Source organism: Podarcis pityusensis (assembly GCF_964106645.2).
Source record: "Podarcis pityusensis genome assembly, chromosome: 2".
NCBI lineage: Eukaryota > Metazoa > Chordata > Lepidosauria > Squamata > Lacertidae > Podarcis > Podarcis pityusensis.
Genome location: NC_138029.1, coordinates 104202556 through 104217836, shown reverse-complemented (window position 1 = coordinate 104217836; position 15281 = coordinate 104202556). Strand labels below are relative to the sequence as shown.

The 15281-nt window shown below is 42.5% G+C and overlaps 1 protein-coding gene and 1 long non-coding RNA gene across 5 annotated transcripts in view; one reads left to right on the top strand and one right to left on the bottom strand.

Annotated features, from left to right (window-relative positions):
* FHIT (fragile histidine triad diadenosine triphosphatase) overlaps positions 1–15281 on the bottom strand; it is a 1036588-nt gene that overhangs the window by 765232 nt on the left and 256075 nt on the right. The window lies entirely within an intron of this gene.
* On the top strand, positions 1166–3731 carry LOC308471728. Its single transcript, XR_013983127.1, has 2 exons — positions 1166–1402; positions 3435–3731. It is a non-coding gene; the product is annotated as an uncharacterized lncRNA (long non-coding RNA).

Genomic DNA, 15281 nt, shown 5'->3' with positions numbered 1-15281 from the left:
GGCACTAGGCTCCCTGCCATAGCAGAACCAAGCACAGAGGGAGGGGTGCCTTTCTTTCTTCCTTTCTCCTGCCCACCAATCAGAAGTAAGGTAAATGCCCCAAATAAATTCATACAACTACATAAAGTGATACAACCACCTTATCCTTTAATAATTCTTTTCTGATAATGGGACATGCCCTCTTTGCTCGTGATTATCAATAGCAAGGTTAAATACTTTTTCTGAATAACTGGTTGCAATTCCTATCTTTTAATGTTTTTGTTCTGGAGAATTTTTTTAGCTGGTACAATCTTGCCATTTTACAATGCGTTCTCCCCTCCACGTTTCCACAGAGAAATAAATAAAAATCCATTACTTTCTGGAGAATGAATGATATCACATTTTAAATCCTGTCAATACATTTCACCGTTCATGACAAAATGAGGTCTTGTTATAGGCCCTATCTCTGCTAGCCAGCATCTTGACACGTTTCTCCTCCTTATTGTGGCAAGCTTTTAACATGCTGTTTTGTTTTCTGCGTGTGACTGCACATAACTCTGCAAACTGTCATTTCTCTCGGTGCAAACTGTTTTATGACATTTCATAGGAACGAAGCTACACACAAATAAATTGTATTTATTGTATAATCACCAGGAAATACATGGCCAACATACTTCATTGCCTAAATAGAAGTTTATGTTTGCATTTTAAAGGCAGAGCTTACTCCTGTTTTCTTCTGGATTAATATTCCTTTATTCCTGCACTGAATTTGCATAGGTACTAAAGTGCTTGTTTTAGAAATATATTTTGGTCTCTTGCCAAATAGTTTTGGGAAAGGGGTAGTTTTTTGCATGGAGTAAAAATATGTTAACAAATTCCTCTGAGGAAGGAGAAAACAAATAATTATTATTTTGAGGTTTTAAATTTTAACTAACAGTCACAACAGTTCAATCGAATTATCATCCCAAATGCTGTTAAAAGCTGCCAGATAGATCCAATAATACATAAGGCGGCTTGCCAATTGGTCAGGTGATTCTTCACTCCTGGCAGTGACAAATACATGCTAGGAGTTGTTGCTGTAGAAATCTGTGCATTATAGTAGACACGGCTTTGCAAAACGAAAGTAGTTCTCGTTAATTCTTCAGAACCATAATCTGATTATATTTAAATCTTTCTGTGCGATTCGTGTTCTGATAGCAACATGATTTTGTAAGGCAGCTGTTAAGCTAGTGACAGTCACCTGGACTCAGGAGACAGGGGGCTAGAGCATGAAAACTAGGCTCTGTGCGAATCTCCCCCGTGTGGTGAGCCAAAGTGTGGGATATAAAGCTGTCAGTCAAGTCCAACATTCCGAGAGGACTAACTGCCTCTATGTGGCAGGCAGTTTTGTCATTTGGTTGGTTGCTGCAAGGAGTGTTAATTGGTAACTGCTTGGATGCAGTCTTCTCATGACTCACTACTATCTAGTGCATGGGTAGGCAAACTAAGGCCCGGGGGCCAGATCCAGCCCAATCACCTTCTTAATCCGGCCTGCGGATGGTCCGGGAATCAGCATGTTTTCACTTGAATAGAATGTTCCCTTTTATTTAAAATGCATCTCTGGGTTATTTGTGGGGCCTGCCTGGTGTTTTTACATGAATAGAATGTGTATTTTTATTTAAAATGCATCTCTGGGTTATTTGTGAGGCATAGGAATTCATTCATTATTATTTTTTTCCAAAATATAGTCCAGCCCCCCCACAAGGTCTGAGGGACAGTGGATCGGCCCCCTGCTGAAAAAGTTTGCTGACCCCTGATCTAGTACAGTGGTATCTCGGGTTACATACGCTTCAGGTTACATACGCTTCAAGTTACAGACTCTGCTAACCCAGAAATAGTGCTTCAGGTTAAGAACTTTGCTTCAGGATGAGAACAGAAATCGTGCTCCGGCGGCGCGGCGGCAGCAGGAGGCCCCATTAGCTAAAGTGGTGCTTCAGGTTAAGAACAGTTTCAGGTTAAGAACGGACCTCCAGAACGAATTAAGTACTTAACCTGAGGTACCACTGTATATAGTTTATCTGTTATGTAACCTAAGCCTGCCTTCAGGAACAACTCTGTAAACCTGAATGAATCTAATAGTAAAGTAGTTTATGTTAATATGATTCAGATTCATGTGTGTTTTCTTTAAGAGGGACAGAAAGGGATTATCAACCAGGAAGGTATAATTATTGAAAGGACTCAAACGAGTTAGCAACCTGCTTGTCGCTGCATAAACTCAAACAGGGGATCGTTTAAACTCTGCTAAATTATATAACCGTTCCCACACAAAAAACTCAAGTTTGGAGCATCTCTCCAGACTGTGAACTATGACCAGGCTTTAGATTGTTGAGCTGTGTACATTTAATATTTGCATTACACTTTTCCAACAACAAATGTTGAGCTCAAAGTGGCTCACGATGACTGCAATAGCGCTAAAAGACAGCAAACATTGCAATCACCAAAATATCAAGCACAACAGCATAAAAAGGAAATAACACAATTCTGTGGTTCTGTAAACGGAGAGCATCTTCATCAAAATGGTTAATACAATTCAGTAAAGTCATAGTAACTCATAGTATAGCTAGGATACTTCCTAATCACACGGAAGCTTACAAAAAAAATATATGGATTAGCAGTTGGTTGGCGTTCCCCACCCGAGGCAGCTATTGTGTTTGTGGTTGGGTGCACCTTTGCCAGAGCAACAACAATAATGCACGCGGCTCTGGCATGGTTTAGAGTGTTCTTCAGGGGCATAAAGGAACAAGGGTGCATGGCTCCCACTCAATGAAGAACTCAGATTGAGGTGAGGATCTCTACCGAAAGTTTTAATGCTCAGATCAGTATGATATATAAGCAAAATGTGGGGTTTTGCATTGTGATAATGACTATATCCTAAGATTCAAATAATTAATCCCTTGAATTGCATATTTACGTACAAATCCTCGTTTGTTTCAACATCAACTGAAAAGCCTGTTCAGGTTTCAAGATGCGCATCATGTAAAAAATAAAAGCTGTTCTAAACTCCAGCAGCAACTCAAGGCTGCAGTGCAATAATTCAGTGTTATGGGGGAAATCCTGCTATTATGACCGATTTATGCAGACTCGAGGAGGCATGTTATGCTACACATGGACGTGAGGTCACATGCAACCACTTTACATTTTCCTCAGTAGTACAGAGTCAAAGAGGTCACTAGTGGTAAAGGATCTTTTGGATTAGTCTGTTAAATCAATGCATGAATTAAAGGCAATTTACATATAAATGGCCTAATACACCGGCTTTTAAATTAAATGAATTTTTAAAAGATTAAAGTAACAGCAGAAAAGGTCAGGTAGGCATTAAGTACACATAATATGATTTTTTAAGAATTGCTGGATGGCTGTCTTGAAAGCTGTAGTCATATTGCTGGCTTGTTAATATTTTTGTATTTTTAATTCAGAAACAGCTGGACGTAAGGAGGAGGAGAAAGGGGAAATGATCCGATAACAAGAGGATATCAAAGCAACATGATGTGTCGAAGCAAGGATGGGAGCACCTACTCTTAATAGGAATTTTATCTGCATGAACCCCTGCATCTTAATTAATTTTGCCAACATCTGGCCACAATCAAAACTTGAAACATATATGCCTATGCATCCTGCTACAGGAAATGTAAGAGCAAAACAAGTAAACAACAGACAGTGTCCTGCAAAGATACAATCCATAACACACACGAAAACAAACTGTTCTCAAAAACAATATTGTTGTTGTTTAGTCGTTTAGTGGTGTCCGGCTCTTCGTGACCCCATGGACCAGAGCAAGCCAGGCACTCCTGTCTTCCACTGCCTCCTACAGTTTGGTCAAACTCATGTTGGTAGCTTCGAGAACACTGTCCAACCATCTCGTCCTCTGCTGTCCCCTTCTCCTTGTGCCCTCAATCTTTCCCAACATTAGGGTCTTTTCCAGGGAGTCTTCTCTTCTCATGAGGTGGCCAAAGTATTGGAGCCTCAGCTTCACAATCTGTCCTTCCAGTGAGCACTCAGGGCTGATTTCCTTCAGAATGGATAAGTTTGATCTTCTTGCAGTCCATGGGCCTCTCAAGAGTCTCCTCCAGCACCATAATTCAAAAGCATCAATTCTTTGGCGATCAGCCTTCTTTATGGTCCAGCTCTCACTTCCATACATCACTACTGGGAAAACCATAGCTTTAACTATACGGACCTTTGTTGGCAAGGTGATGTCTCTACTTTTTAAGATGCTGTCTAGGTTTCTCATTGCTTTTCTCCCAAGAAGCAGGCGTCTTTTAATTTCGTGACTGCTGTCACCATCTGCAGTGATCATGGAGCCCAAGAAAGTAAAATCTTTTACTGCCTCCATTTCTTCTCCTTCTATTTACCAGGAGGTGATGGGACTAGTGGCCATGATCTTAGGTTTTTTTATATACATCACCCTAAAAGTGCTACACCTGGAAGCTCCCCTAGTAATGGTGGAACGTGCGTTACAGATGGTGTGGATACACATATTTCTGATTTGTCGGTCAAATTATGCATGAGCCGAATGCCCACCCTCTCGGTCCCTTTGCAAAGGCTCTTCATTCCTCAACGCCCGACAACTCAATACATCCTGCATTGCAGCGGGTTGGAACTAAAGCATAGTTAGAAGCGGGGTTCAGATCCTGGTCTGTTCCAATCATGGCAATTCCAAAACCACGAACAAATAACCTGACTTGTTATGCAGTTTGGTGTACAATTTCAAGTCCTTCTGTGGTTCTCTAGTCCTCCTTTCGCTGCCCCCCTCTTCCTCATAACTTGTGCAGGAGAAAAGATTATAAAATACTTGACATACTAAGTGTGAGGAGAGGAAAGAGAAAGCATACTCCGTGATTCTTGACCAGATAATGGGCAACAGCGATGGTTTACCCCTGCTCCCTGTATGCTTACAGTTCAATAAGAAAACAGGAAGCTCCCTCACACTGTTAGATCGTTTGTCAGGGTTTACTGGCAGGGTTTACGGTACTCTCCAGGGTTTCAGACAGGAGTCTTTTTCCAGCTGAACTTAAAGATGGCAGGGATTGAACCTGGGTTCTTTTGCATGCAAATAATGTATGCTACCACTGAGCTATGTGAAGCTTCATAAAGCCACATCCTTTGGTACGTTCAACAGAAATGCCAACGATACATTATAGCAGTATAAACCAGAAATATATATATTACGCCATTTTAAGAGCCTTTTTCCTTTCCTGGGGAATCATAGGTGAGGGAGGAAAGGTCTAGCTGGGAGAACTCGCCTTACATTCCTGTGCTGCAAGTGAAGGATAAAAACAAAACTAAAACCCATGTAAAAGCAGCATGGAAGAAGAGAGTGACCTGTGTTGATTAAATGCGAGAAAACACCGGATTTTAAATGAAGATATGTTTTCCTTGAGGAGTGGAGTGGTTTTTCATGCATATCCCATGCTCACCTCGTCATAGTTGCAAGAAACCCATCATTTTGAAGAGGTGCACTGTATCAGATAAGGAGGCAGTGTGCGATATTTCTTCCTTCTATCCTTCTTGCCAGCTAGTTTTACCTTACTGAAATCTTTAGGATTTCAGTGAAGTCACTGGTCCATCTAGCTTGGTAGCGAATGTGCTCTAACCACTGAACTGTGCCTTTCCACAAAGATCCATTCATGGATTTCTAGCATGATCCACCAGCATCCAAACTGGACCCCAGCTAAAGCCCATTCCAGACCTGGGCCAAGGCCCAGCAGCCCATTTACCAGGCTTCCTCTCTGATAACCTTCAAGAAACAACCACAAACGCTTTCCTGTAGGTTTCCATGAGGTTTGGTTGTTCTCACTATTACCAAATTCAGTGGGCAGATTTTATCAGTTTTACTTTGTTCGATAATATCATAATCACTGTCATCGTCATCCATTTATTATACAATATAATTCGTTATAGAAATATTCAATCAACAGAAATATAACAGGTCTTGTTTGTCACCCTCTAAAACAATGACCCAAAATTCATTTCGTTGCTTTTACGTCCTTGTAGTGTAAAGTCCACCTAGCAATCCAACCAACATGGCATTGCCAGTGTTTAGTCATCATTTATTGCCCTAGCTGCAACTTGTCTTTTCATATGAACTCTTAACAGTCTTAACTACGGCTTGCAATAAACTGTAGTTTATCATGGCATTCAAAAGCAGCCAACGTTCTCAAGTTCTGCTGCTAACGCTGAACGGCCCACTAACTTGCAGTGACTGCATAGTTTCAATAAGACTTTTATTCCGGGGGGGGGGGGGGAATCTCATGCAAACTGTTCATTAACACATGGAAGAAGTTGTTGAACTCCAACAACCATCAACCTCAGGTGGGAGTTGTGAGTTGTAGTGCAGCAGCATCTCCAGGGCCCCAGATACCTTGTTCCTGGCCTAATGCCTCTTCACCTCCCCTCCTCTCCCCTGCCTTCCTTCTGTGTGCCTTCACCTGCTCCCAGTGCCTCACAACTTCCCTAATCACCACCCCATCTCAGCCAGCTGGTGAATATGCATTCCACTGACTTGACCCAGACCTATAGGTACCAGGGCAGATAACAAGAGCTTTGAATAAGGTATGTGATAAAATGGGAACACAGAAATGATGTGGAAAATGAGGAACTGTTATTTAAAAAAAAGAGCCCATATGTATTAAACAAGTCCCAAACATAACCCAGAACAATTAAGGCTAAATTTAAGTGCATAAAACAGCCTTTGTAGAAATACTTGGAAGTGTTTCTTTATTTTTATAATGGTGACAGCAGAAAAGTCATTTTAGCAAGCTCTTTCTACCAGGCAGAAATACTTAAATCCTTTTTGTCTTATTACCTTGCTGAATTAGTATTAATACATCCTTTAAAAATTAATCAGTTAAAAAGCTCCCAAGGCACTATAACCCACTTTCCTGAAATCTGATGGTAGAAGTTACGTTTTTCCATTTGACTTCTTCACAACTCAGCCACCCTCATCTATAAGAAATATCAAGAAAATAATTATTTTATTAAAAGATACTCAAGGTTATCACAATGGAAAATTCTCAAGTAATAATCTGATAGTAATCTTGCGTCGAGCATATTAGAGGGGCAGAGAGAGCTGTACTCAAACACTTGGACCTTTATAATACAGATCTGCTGACTATTACTATTAAGACTTATCTAAACTTTTACCACTTGTAAGCCTGATCTCCTTGCTGCATTTATCCTGGTTACTTTCTACTAAACTCTTTTAAAATGTTTCACTGAGGTTTCCTATTCAATGTTCTGATCACCTTACTAAAACACCATACAGTGGTACCTCTAGATACGAACGGGATCCGTTCCGGAGCCCCGTTCGCATCTAGAGGTAAACGTATCTAGCGACGGTACGTCTGTGCACATGCGCGTCGCTTTTTGCCGCTTCTGCACATGCGCATGACGTCATTTTGAGCGTCTGCACATGAGCAAGCGGCGAAACCCGGAAGGAGCGCAACACGAACGCGCTCAACTTGAAGCAAATTTAACCCGAGGTATGACTGTACGAAGGTTATCCTTGATGTTTACATACTTGAACTTGCAAGGTCAAGGAAAATCAACTTTGGGCACCTCTGCAACATCATTCTAATAATGAACCTGAGTTGCAAGTGCAAAGTTGTGCCCACACAACCACATTGTCCTGAGCACAGCATGGCCACTTACACATTGCCATAAGAGTAGAAATTCATTGCCAAGAGGACAAAATATGGCACTGGTCTGAACAAAAGTTGCATATGCTAATTTATATGAATAGATGCAAATCTAGAAATAATTGGCATAGTTTAAAAAGGAACACTCCCACAGTGGGGAGTACTGTGACCCAGTGATCCTGCTCAGTCTGCTAATCTCGGCGTTAACTGTTCATGAGCAGCTTCAAAACCACCGCTCTCCGTCACCCTAACAGTGGTCTATCTATAGACGGGACTTGGATCAGACTGTGCTTCAAACTAAGGATTATCCTCTGTAATGCAGCCATGGATGACTTCAATATCCAAAATTTGGTCTCACTATGGAATGGTAAGATGAAGCAGGTGGTTGATACAAAAAGCCTCATTTTGAAGCTTGAATCATGTGCTCTAGTAGCCAGCTGACAGAATTATTTTGGACAGTGCAGAGGTTACTGACTCCCACTGCTCATTCCAATGGACCCTGAGCTGGGATTACACCCTGTGACAATTCCAAGCCTTGAATATGCCATGGGCTTATTGCAGCTAGGTCTCCATTCTAAAAGACTAGAAATTAACTGGTTACAATTCCAAAGCACTGGTTACTATTCCAAGCGAAACAAAACAAAACAAACAAAAAAAGCAAAGGGGGGGGGGAACCAGCACCCCCATATAAAGTTATAGGCAATCGCGTCAGAGAAAAGAAAAAAGAGGGCATGAACTTAAGCGAAGAAAAGGTCATCCATTAAAAGGATTTAGGAGGAAATGCTTTACACAGAGAAGAGTTGTAACAGAAAATAAACCGCCTCAGGCAGCCTTTCCAACTACTGATATAAACTTTAAAAAGGAAACGAGTACTTGAAGGACAGAATTATTGTGCAGAGAGAGGTGACTGGCCTTTGGAAAATAGGATTTTCTAGTCGCGCTCCATCTTGAGAAGAGAGAGAGAAATCTTGCACATTTTACTCGTGTGTACAGCCCAGAGCGCCAGACAATATGCAGCTAGTGTAATGGCAATAAAAAGGACCTCTGACACGAAACTGAAATGAAGAGAAGTAATGGGGGGGACTACAGTCAGAGGGCTTACATATATGCCAGTGGTTGCCGACACTTGCTGCTCTCCAAAGGGTTGACAACACCACGCCTACCAGTGCTGTTCGTGTTATTTCAAGATATGTACTGTTTTGCTAGATTTATACAGCCTTGAGGCTTCAGAACACTTCCTTGACAGACAGAATGAGCAGAGGAATCTGTTTTGGGAATGGGATCTGGAGGTGAACACTGGATACACTTCCACTTGAGCCAGACCCACATGAGAACAAGCCTTTGAAATAGTTTCAAAGCAACTACAGCACAAACCTAGACAACATAATAAAAAGCAGAGACATCAATTTGCCAACAAAGGTCCGTATGGTTTTCCCAGTAGTGATGTATGAAAGTGAGAGCTGGACCATAAAGAAGGCCAATCACCAAAGAATTGATGCTTTTGAATTATGGTGCTGGAGGAGACTCTTGAGAGTCCCATGGACTGCAAGAAGATCAAACCTATCCATTCTGAAGGAAATCAGCCCTGAGTGCTCACTGGAAGGACAGATCCTGAAGCTGAGGCTCCAATACTTTGGCCACCTCATGAGAAGAGAAGACTCCCTGCAAAAGACCCTGATGTTGGGAAAGATGGAGGGCACAAGGAGAAGGGGACGACAGAAGACGAGATGGTTGGACAGTGTTCTCGAAGCTACCAGCATGAGTTTGAGCAAACTGTGGGAGGCAGTGGAAGACAGGAGTGCCTGGCGTGCTCTGGTCCATGGGGTCACGAAGAGTCAGACACAACTAAACGACTAAACAACAACACAGCACCTTTTTTCTTTTTTTCTTCTTTTGCTAGCCTAGATACCACCCAGTTGCCAGATACCTGCCACATTCCAACTCACTCATCCCAGAAGATCTATGGTTGGGACTGCACCATTCATCAATTCAAATGCAAATAATTGGGCAAAACAGGAGGAGGGGCCTGTGGTCCTTTAGATGTTGCTGAACTACAGCTCCCATCAGGCTCAGCAAGCATAGCCAATGGCTAGGGGTGATGGGAGTTGTGATTCAGCAACATCTGGAGAGCCAAAGGTTCCCCACCTCTGGGCTAAAATTAATTTAATCTGGTGTGAGCCCTGTTTAAAATGCCAAACATTTTATCAGGGAAAGGGGTAAAAAGGAATATCCCGCTTACTGATCCCTGAGTTAAATGCTCTACCATTTCAAATAATGTGTCCACCATTAGCTGGCAAAAAGAATAAGGCTGTTACTCTTTCCAAGACACACAGCCTTTTATTTTATCATTCTAAAGTGAATAGACAATGCTGTAGCATGATGCCACTCATTACTAAGCTCATTCACTGCCTGGTGCAGCTCAATTGTTGATTTATAGCCTTCTGGCTGACTTCCCTGCTTTCAGGAATGTAAAGACCCAGGATCTGTGAATAATCAGCTCCCAGGTCTCCCTCTCACATACTCCTCCATTTGGTAAAAGGAACTGTGGAGTAGATTTTGCTTGTGTTTACAGTCTCAGCTGCAGACCTAGAGCTTGAGATAGCTTTTCGCTCTGGACTGCAAAAGCATTTTATGGATCTGGTGCCAGCCTAAGTTATATGAGGGTCCATTACCAGGCATCAATTGCAATCAAAATCTACCTCACAGTCCTATTTTAAAATGAGTGGTTCTGCGTAGCCACTTCACATTGCAAACCAATGAGAGGTATTCCTTATTCTGTTCCCATGCCACCCTCCACGACACCTTTTTGCAATTTCATCAATCAACAGCTGCAAAGTAAACACTTCCCATGTTATGGTCATTTAGCTGCAACTTCCAGAAGGGGTCGCAGGGCATAGCTTGTTGTTGAAGGTCCACAGTTCAATCCCTGGCATACACCAATTGAGAATCGATCAGGAAAGACCTCCATTTGGGCCCTAGACAGCTGTTCAGCCAAGTGAATTATAAGACAGTTCCATATATTCATGGCTCCCAGTTAGCAAGGCACCGAAAGTTCATTACTACATGGTGGAAAACACAGATTTATCCAGCTCGTAATTGTCAACTGTATTGTGGAAACCAAACACCATTTTCCTAAGCCAGTTCAGAATGTCAAACAAACCACAGAACATACACAACTCAGTAAGCAGTTGGGTAGGAGTGCTGAAGGGGCGGGCAGGACTCACATCTGGCAACCAATGCGCCACTTGGATTTCAGAAAATGCCTGGGACACAAATTTTCATGGCTCTCTAGCAGCTATTTACCAGAAGTAATGTATTTAGCATTAACTTTGGAAGTGTGTACTCGGTTCTGACCAAAGAAGCCTCCTAAACTAGTAGTAGTATACAGCCCTATACCCGCAGGCCTCAGGGTGGTTCACAACATAAAAATCACAATATAAAAATACATAATAAAAGCAACCCAATAACCCTCTCTCCCCAACACATTTTAAAAGGACATTGGATGTCAATCAGCCAAAGGCCCGGTTAAAGAGGAATGCTTTTGCCTGGCACCTAAAGATGTATAATGAAGGTGCCAGCCGAACCCTCCACTGGGGAGAGCATTCCACAAGCAGGGAACCTCTGCAGAAAAGGCCCGTTCTTGTATTTCCACCCTCCAGACCTCTTGTGGAGGAGGCACACAAATAAGAGCCTCAGTAGATGTTCTCATGGTCTGGGGAGGTTCATATCTAATGGGGTGGTCCTTGAGGTATTGCACTCCTGAGCCATTTAAGGCTTTATAGGTCAAAACCATCACTTTGAAGTGGTCCAAAACCTAATTGGTAGCCAGTGCAGTCAGACCAGGATCGGTGTAATATGCTTAACCCATCTTGCCCAGGTGAGCAACCTGGCTGCTGAATTCTGCACTTCTGCTGAAGTTTCCAAACCGTCTTCAGAGGCAGCCCTACGTATAACGCATTGCAGTAATCTAACCTCGAGGTTACCAGACTAAGCATCTGAAAGAACTTTCTGAAGGTAAGAGCTATTTGACAGTGGAACACATTCATAGAATCATAGAATCATAGAGTTGGAAGAGACCACAAGGGCCATCGAGTCCAACCCCCTGCTAAGCAGGAAACACCATCAGAGCACTCCTGACATATGGTTGTCAAGCCTCTGCTTAAAGACCTCCAAAGAAGGAGACTCCACCACACTCCTTGGCAGCAAATTCCACTGTCAAACAGCTCTTACTGTCAGGAAGTTCTTCCTAATGTTTAGGTGGAATCTTCTTTCTTGTAGTTTGGATCCATTGCTCCGTGTCCGCTTCTCTGGAGCACCAGAAAACAACCTTTCTAACCTCCTCTATGTGACATCCTTTTATATATTTGAACATGGCTATCATATCACCCCTTAACCTCCTCTTCTCCAGGCTAAACATGCCCAGCTCCCTTAGCCGTTCCTCATAAGGCATCGTTTCCAGGCCTTTGACCATTTTGGTTGCCCTCCTCTGGACACGTTCGTTTGTCAGTGTCCTTCTTGAACTGTGGTGCCCAGAACTGGACACAGTATTCCAGGTGAGGTCTGACCAGAGCAGAATACAGTGGCACTATTACTTCCCTTGATCTAGATGCTATACACCTATTGATGCAGCCCAGAATTGCACTGGCTTTTTTAGCTGCCGCGTCACACTGTTGGCTCATGTCAAGTCTGTGGTCAACCAAGACTCCTAGATCCTTTTCACATGTACTGCTCTCAAGCCAGGTGTCACCCATCTTGTATTTGTGCCTCTCATTTTCTTTGCCCAAGTGCAATACTTTACATTTCTCCCTGTTAAAATTCATCTTGTTTGTTTTGGCCCAGTTCTCTAATCTGTCAAGGTCATTTTGAAGTGTGGTCCTGTCCTCTGGGGTGTTAGCCACCCCTCCCAGTTTGGTGTCATCTGCAAATTTGATCAGGATGCCCTTGAGTCCATCACCCAAGTCGTTGATAAAGATGTTGAATAAGACCGGGCCCAAGACAGAACCCTGTGGCACCCCACTAGTCACTCTTCTCCAGGATGAAGAGGAACCATTGATGAGCACCCTTTGGGTTCGGTCAGTCAGCCAGTTACAAATCCACTGAGTGGTAGCATAGTCAAGACCGCATTTTACCAGCTTCTTTACAAGAATATCATGGGGCACCTTGTCAAATGCCTTGCTGAAATCAAGGTAGGCTACATCCACTGCGTTCCCTTCATCTACCAGGCTTGTAATTCTGTCAAAAAACGAGATCAGGTTAGTCTGACATGACTTATTTTTCAGAAATCCATGCTGACTGTTGGTGATCACAGCATTCCTTTCCCTCAGGAGATTGTGAACTCTCCTTCACTGGAGGTTTTTAAGGAGAGGTTGGATGGATATCTGTCTTTGATGCTTTAGTTGAGATTCCTGCATTGTGAGGAGTTAAGACTAGATGACCCTTGGGGTCCCTTCAACTCCATGATTCTATTATTCTGTTTTATGATCACCAGCCCATCCTGTTGCCTTCCTGTCTCTTGCAAAAGCCAGCCGTGGATACCATCAGCGGAAGCATCCAAGAAATAGTTTTGTGCTTGTTACCTTGGGTGCTGATGCAAAGTACCAATATAAATAATCAACTCTAACCATCCTTCCTGATTAAAAGGGAATAACAAGTGCTGGAGTGAGCAGTTCATTACTGTCTCTACAACAAGAGTTTGTGCTAACAAGTTACTCTCCGGTTGCTATCATTCAATCATGCTGCTAATAGGAACACTTTTACAGTAATTGGTGTGTTTCAGACAACATAAGAAGTTGAATGGTTGCTGCATTCATTAATGATTTGTGGCGACTTTCATGGTAAAGATGACAACGTATTAGTTTACCAGATGCCAGATCATGCTATGGGCCATTAACGAGAGGGTGTTCTCTGTATGCTCACAGAACAAATAGCAGCTGGTTTATTCTTCAGCATGCCGACATAATCACATGCATCTCATACCCAATTCACTACAATGCTGTCAGATGCATCATAAATTAACGGCTCCAAATGCTCATTAGCATTGCTTCATGTTAAAGCTGCACACTGGCCTGCAGAGATCAAGAGCACAAAGGCTCTGCTTTTAAAAAAGCAAACGAGGGATAATACACTATTTCTTTTCAAATGTATGATTTTTTTTCCTTCACAGCCATCTCTGCTTCAGATTCTGTCTTTCACTTTCACCTATCACCATGCCCGTTGGTTGCTTCATTTTTCAAAACTATATCTTGATTAAATGAAAAGTTGCATTATGTACTCTGAACTCCATGCATAATTCTTCACCTCTCCTTGCATGTGACTCCCAGAAAGTGGTATTCAAGACCTCCCTGCCTCTGAAAGTAGAACACAGCCATATTTGCAAAATTCACTTTTGCGAATTTTAGGGTGATATTTGCAGACTGAACCCCTTTGAAGCTAAGTTGTTTGCATTTTGAAGTGCAACTCCAAAGATTCCTGAAAATATCTCCTTCAGGGTGACGGGAGGCAGGGAGAGCTTTTTCAGTTCCTAAATGAAGGCATCCCAATTTCCAAGTAGCTGGTATTGGGTTCTCTCCTCACTAAGTTAGTGGCCTTTTTGCTCCCAGCAGCAATGGGGGGGGGGGCCAGCAACACCTGTCCAGGACAGCAGGGGATTTCCTTGCTGATTTTGTCAAAGTATTTGACAAAGAGCCATTTAAAATGGTTCCCGAAGAGCAAGCACCCCAAATGTATCATCTCATTGGCAGTTTTGCTCAAGGGTTGTTATAACTGATCTCCTACCTTAGCTGCTCATACTAAATTTTTATTATATGCATGATCTGCCTTCTTCCATCATACAACTTGAGGTAGTGTGCCTAGGGTTCTCAGACTGGTCTCCCTCCTGGACAATCAGATCCTGCTTTGGTTACCCCAGTAAATGGCTTGCGTAATACCAAATGCTCTCACTCCCAAAGGCTGTTAACAAAGACACATACATCTCACATTCCCCTTCTTGGGTTAAATACATACAACATACACCAATTTGATAGTTTACACCAATTTGATAGTGGAAGAAAGAGGGGATGGAGAATATCCAGGTCTGAAATTCTGAAGAGCTGCTCAAATGAGAAGTGTCGGTGACTACCATGACCTAAGGGGAGCAGCCCTCTTCAAAACAGTTTTTTTAAAAAAGTGCTCCCAGGATATAGGCATCCCTATGCCGAGAATATTTTTTGCCTTTAATAATAATAATAATAATAATAATAATAATAATAATAATAATTTATTATTTATACCCTGCCAATCTGGTTTCCCCAGCCACTCTGGGCGGCTTCCAACTGAATATTAAAAACAGTACAGCATCAGACATTAAAAACTTCCCTAAAGAGGGCTGCCTTCAGTTGTCTTTTAAAAGTAAAATAGTTGTTTATTGCTTTGACATCCGCTGGGCAGGCGCCACAACCGAGAAGGCCCTCTGTCTGGTTCCCTGTAGCCTCACTTCTCTCAATGAGGGAACCACGAGAAGGCCCTCGGCGCTGGATCTCAGTGTCTGGGCTGAATGATGGGGGTGGAGATGCTCCTTCAGGTATACAGGACCAAGGCCATTTAGCAGTGCAAAAGCTCTTTGTCTCCGCTTCAGAAGTGGAACACACA